The sequence below is a fragment of the Rutidosis leptorrhynchoides genome, chromosome 3, assembly GCF_046630445.1.
Source record: "Rutidosis leptorrhynchoides isolate AG116_Rl617_1_P2 chromosome 3, CSIRO_AGI_Rlap_v1, whole genome shotgun sequence".
NCBI lineage: Eukaryota > Viridiplantae > Streptophyta > Magnoliopsida > Asterales > Asteraceae > Rutidosis > Rutidosis leptorrhynchoides.
The window spans coordinates 197,753,128-197,759,127 of NC_092335.1; positions in this window are offsets into that span (position 1 = coordinate 197,753,128).

Genomic DNA, 6,000 nt, shown 5'->3' on the forward strand with positions numbered 1-6,000 from the left:
GAATACAAGTTGAATATAAATAATATATTAAAATTATTAATACTTTCATTATTATTATTAATAATAGATTTGATACATATAATATACTATATTATTATTATTAGTATTATCATATTCATCATTACTATTATTAGGATTATTATTATTATTAATTTTGACTTTTATTATTACTATTATTATTATTGTTATTATTGATGAGTGCTATTGTTACTAATACGAGTATTGTAACTATTATTTTGTACCAAATAAATAGTTTATAAATAAAATATACTATTAACATATACTACATTAATATTATGTAAATTGTTGTAAAATATTATTATCCACAAATTTTATATATAATTAATTTACAGATAGCATAAATATATATTTTTACATAATTATACATATAAATATACATTTTGATACACTATATAATATTTTATGTATATATATAAAATTTATAATAAATGACATATATATATATATATATATATATATATATATATATATATATATATATATATATATATATATATATATACTCTAACTAAAGTATTATAATAAGAATTGAATATATATAAATATTAGGTATTAAGAACGAAGTCTTGGCAAAGGGAATGTTATAAGCTATGGTCATAAAACTTAGATTGTTAATATTATTAAGTATTATCTTTATTATCATTATTATTATTAATAACATTTTAACTATTATTATTAGTAGTACCCTTAGTACAAAAATTATCATGTTTATTGAAACTATTTTTTTACTAAAAATTATTATTGATTATCAATGACATTTTTTTTTTTGTATTAAAACTATTATTACTATTATTATTATTATTATTTGTTATTCTAATATTATTATAAATATTATTTTTGCAAACAAAAGAAATGTCTATAAAGACATATTTAATACATACGTATAATAATATTACTTAATATCATGATATAATAGTATTTATAACGATAACTAAATTACATATTGAATAAGTATTATAATATATTATAAGTATTAATAAAATTGTATATGACTATTAAATTTCATACATAACTAAATATAGATTACGATTACATGTATTAATATATATATATACAAATGATATAGGTTCGTGAATCCGAGGCCAACCCTGCATTGTTCAGTTTTTCAATATAGTCATATGTATTTTTACTACAAAATACAGTACGGTGAGTTCATTTGCTCCCTTTTTACTCATTACATTTTTGGGCTGAGAATACATGCAAATGCTTTATTAACTGTTTTACAATATTTATATGCGTGAGTTTCATTACTCCCCTTTTATGCTTTTGCAATATATATTTTTGGGACTGAGAATGCATGCGCTTTTATAAATGTTTTACGAAATAGACACAAGTAATCGAAACTACATTATATGGTTGAATGATCGAAATCGAATATGCCCCTTTTTATTAAGTCTGGTAATCTAAGAATTAGGGAACAGACACCCTAATTGACGCGAACTCTAAAGATAGATCTATCGGGCCCAACAAGCCTCATCCAAAGTACCGGATGCTTTAGTACTTCGAAATTTATATCATGTCCGAAGGAGGATCCCGGAATGATGGGGATATTCTTATATACATATTGTGAATGTCGGTTACCAGGTGTTCAATCCATATGAATGATATTTTTGTCTCTATGCACGGGACGTATGTTTATGAGAAATGGAAATATGAAATCTTGTGGTCTATTAAAATTATGAAATGATTATTTATGTTAAACTAATGAACTCGCCAACCTTTTGGTTGACACTTGAAAGCATGTTTATTCTCAGGTATGAAAGAAATCTTCCGCTGTGCATTAGCTCATATTAGAGACATTACTTGGAGTCATTCATGGCATATTCCAAAAGACATTGCATTCGAGTAATTGAGTTCATCAAGATTATTATTAAGCCAATTATAGTTAGATGTATTATGAAATGGTATGCATGCCGTCAACTTTCGATGTAATGAAAGATTGTCTTTTCAAAAAAAGAATGCAATGTTTGTAAAATGTAACATATAGAGGTCAAGTACCTCGCGATGTAATCAACTGTTGTGAATCATTTATAATCGATATGGACTTCGTCCGGATGGATTAGGACGGGTCTCTACAAATGGTAGCTGTTGTTGTAGGAAAATTCTGCTAACGGTAGATGTCGATCCCAACTGTTTCCGAAATCAATAACACATGCTCGTAGCATGTCTTCAAGCGTTTGTATCGTCCTTTCGCTCTGCCCATCAGTTTGTGGATGATAGGCAGTACTCATGTCTAGACGAGTTCCTAATGCTTGCTGTAATGTCTGCCAGAATCTTGAAATAAATCTGCCATCCCTATCAGAGATAATAGAGATTGGTATTCCATGTCTGGAGACGACTTCCTTCAAATACAGTCGTGCTAACTTCTCCATCTTGTCATCTTCTCTTATTGGCAGGAAGTGTGCTGATTTGGTGAGACGATCAACTATTACCCAAATAGTATCAAAACCACTTGCAGTCCTTGGCAATTTAGTGATGAAATCCATGGTAATGTTTTCCCATTTCCATTCTGGGATTTCGGGTTGTTGAAGTAGACCTGATGGTTTCTGATGCTCAGCTTTGACCTTAGAACACGTCAAACATTCTCCTACGTATTTAGCAACATTGGCTTTCATACCCGGCCACCAAAAATGTTTCTTGAGATCCTTGTACATCTTCCCCGTTCCAGGATGTATTGAGTATCTGGTTTTATGAGCTTCTCTAAGTACCATTTCTCTCATATCTCTAAATTTTGGTACCCAAATCCTTTCAGCCCTATACCGGGTTCCGTCTTCCCGAATATTAAGATGCTGCTCCGATCCTTTGGGTATTTCATCCTTTAAATTTCCCTCTTTTAAAACTCCTTGTTGCGCCTCCTTTATTTGAGTAGTAAGGTTATTGTGAATCATTATATTCATAGATTTTACTCGAATGGGTTCTCTGTCCTTCCTGCTCAAGGCGTCGGCTACCACATTTGCCTTCCCCGGGTGGTAACGAATCTCAAAGTCGTAATCATTCAACAATTCAATCCACCTACGCTGCCTCATATTCAGTTGTTTCTGATTAAATATGTGTTGAAGACTTTTGTGGTCGGTATATATAATAATTTTGACCCCATATAAGTAGTGCCTCCAAGTCTTTAATGCAAAAACAACCGCGCCTAATTCCAAATCATGCGTCGTATAATTTTGCTCGTGAATCTTCAATTGTCTAGACGCATAATCAATCACCTTCGTTCGTTGCATTAATACACAATCAAGACCTTGCTTTGATGCGTCACAATAAATCACAAAATCATCATTCCCTTCAGGCAAAATCATCTTTCTCTTGTTCATCCTTCCATTCAAATTTCTTCCCTTTATGCATTATTGCAGTCAAGGGTTTTGCTATTCTGGAAAAGTCTTGGATGAACCTTCTGTAGTAACCAGCTAGTCCTAAAAACTGGCGTATGTGTTTCGGAGTTTTCGGGGTTTCCCACTTTTCAACAGTTTCTATCTTTGCCGGATCCTCCTTAATACCTTTTTTGTTCACTATGTGACCGAGGAATTGAACTTCTTCCAACCAAAATGCACACTTTGAAAACTTAGCGTACAATTTTTCCTTCGTCAATACTTCTAACACCTTTCTCAAATGTTCACCGTGTTCTTGGTCATTCTTTGAGTAAATAAGTATGTCATCAATGAAAACAATGACAAAATTGTCAAGGTATGGTACACACACTCGGTTCATAAGGTCCATGAACACAGCTGGTGCATTAGTTAAACCAAATGGCATGACCATAAACTCGTAATGGCCGTAACGTGTTCTGAAAGCAGTCTTTGGAATATCATCTTCTTTCACCCGTATTTGATGATACCCGGAACGTAAGTCAATCTTTGAATAAACAGACGAGCCTTGTAGTTGATCAAATAAGTCGTCGATTCTCGGTAGTGGGTAGCGGTTCTTGATGGTAAGTTTATTCAACTCTCGGTAGTCGATACACAACCTGAATGTACCATCTTTCTTCTTGACAAACAAAACAGGAGCTCCCCACGGTGATGTGCTTGGTCGAATGAAACCATGCTCTACAAGTTCTTGTAATTGGCTTTGCAGTTCTTTCATCTCGCTGGGTGCGAGTCTGTAAGGAGCACGAGCTATTGGTGCAGCTCCTGGTACAAGATCTATTTGAAATTCAACGGATCGATGTGGGGGTAATCCCGGTAATTCTTTCGGAAATACATCGGGAAATTCTTTTGCTACGGGAACATCATTGATGCTCTTTTCTTCAGTTTGTACTTTCTCGACGTGTGCTAGAACATCATAGCAACCTTTTCTTATTAGTTTTTATGCCTTCAAATTAATAATAAGATGTAGCTTCGTGTTGCCCTTTTCTCCGTACACCATTAAGGGTTTTCCTTTTTCTCGTATAATGCGAATTGCATTTTTGTAACAAACGATCTCTGCTTTCACTTCTTTCAACCAGTCCATACCGATTATCACATCAAAACTCCCTAACTCTACTGGTATCAAGTCAATCTTAAATGTTTCGCTAACCAGTTTAATTTCTCGATTCCGACATATATTATCTGCTGAAATTAATTTACCATTTGCTAATTCGAGTAAAAATTTACTATCCAACGGCGTCAATGGACAACTTAATTTAGCACAAAAATCTCTACTCATATAGCTTCTATTCTCACCCGAATCAAATAAAACGTAAGCAGATTTATTGTCAATAAGAAACGTACCCGTAACAAGCTCCGGGTCTTCCTGTGCCTCTGCCGCATTAATATTGAAAAGTCTTCCGCAGCCTTGTCCATTCGTGTTCTCCTGGTTTGGGCAATTTCTAATAATGTGGCCCGGTTTTCCACATTTGTAACAAACTACATTGGCATAACTTGCTCCGACACTACTTGCTCTGCCATTACTCGTTCCGACACCATTTGTTCCTTTTGTTCTATTAACCCCTGGTCCGTAGACCTCACACTTCGCCGCGCTATGACCATTTCTTTTACACTTGTTGCAAAATTTGGTGCAGAACCCCGAGTGATACTTTTCACACCTTTGGCATAGCTGCGTCTGATTGTTGTTGTTGTTGCGGTTATTATTGTTGTTGGGATGATTGTTGTAGTTGCTGTTGTTGTTGTTGTTGTTGGGCCGTTTGTTGTAGTTGCGATTGATGTTGCGATTGTTGGGATAATTGTTGCGATTATTGTTGTAATTGCTGCTGTTGTTGTATTGGTGATTCTTATCACGTTTTTCCTCCCACTTTCTTTTGACTTGCTTCACATTGGCCTCTTCAGCAGTCTGTTCTTTAATTCTTTCTTCAATCTGGTTCACTAGTTTGTGAGCCATTCTACATGCCTGTTGTATGGAGGCGGGCTCGTGTGAACTTATATCTTCTTGGATTCTTTCCGGTAATCCTTTCACAAACGCGTCAATCTTCTCTTCCTCATCTTCGAATGCTCCCGGACACAATAGGCACAATTCTGTGAATCGTCTTTCGTACGTGGTAATAACAAATCCTTGGGTTCGTAACCCTCTAAGTTCTGTCTTGAGCTTATTGACCTCAGTTCTGGGACGGTACTTCTCGTTCATCAAGTGCTTGAATGCTGACCACGGTAGTGCGTACGCATCGTCTTGTCCCACTTGCTCTAGATAGGTATTCCACCATGTTAACGCAGAACCTGTGAAGGTATGCGTAGCGTAGTTTACTTTGTCCTCTTCAGTACACTTACTTATGGCAAACACCGATTCGACCTTCTCGGTCCACCGTTTCAATCCGATCGGTCCTTCGGTTCCATCAAATTCCAAAGGTTTGCAGGCAGTGAATTCTTTGTAGGTGCATCCTATACGATTTCCTGTACTGCTAGATCCAAGGTTATTGTTGGTATGTAGCGCAGCCTGTACTGCGGCTATGTTTGAAGCTAGAAAATACGGAATTCCTCTTCATTCATATTCACGGTGTGTCGAGTAGTCGGTGCCATTTCCTTCAAAATAGTCAAATGGAACAAGTTAATC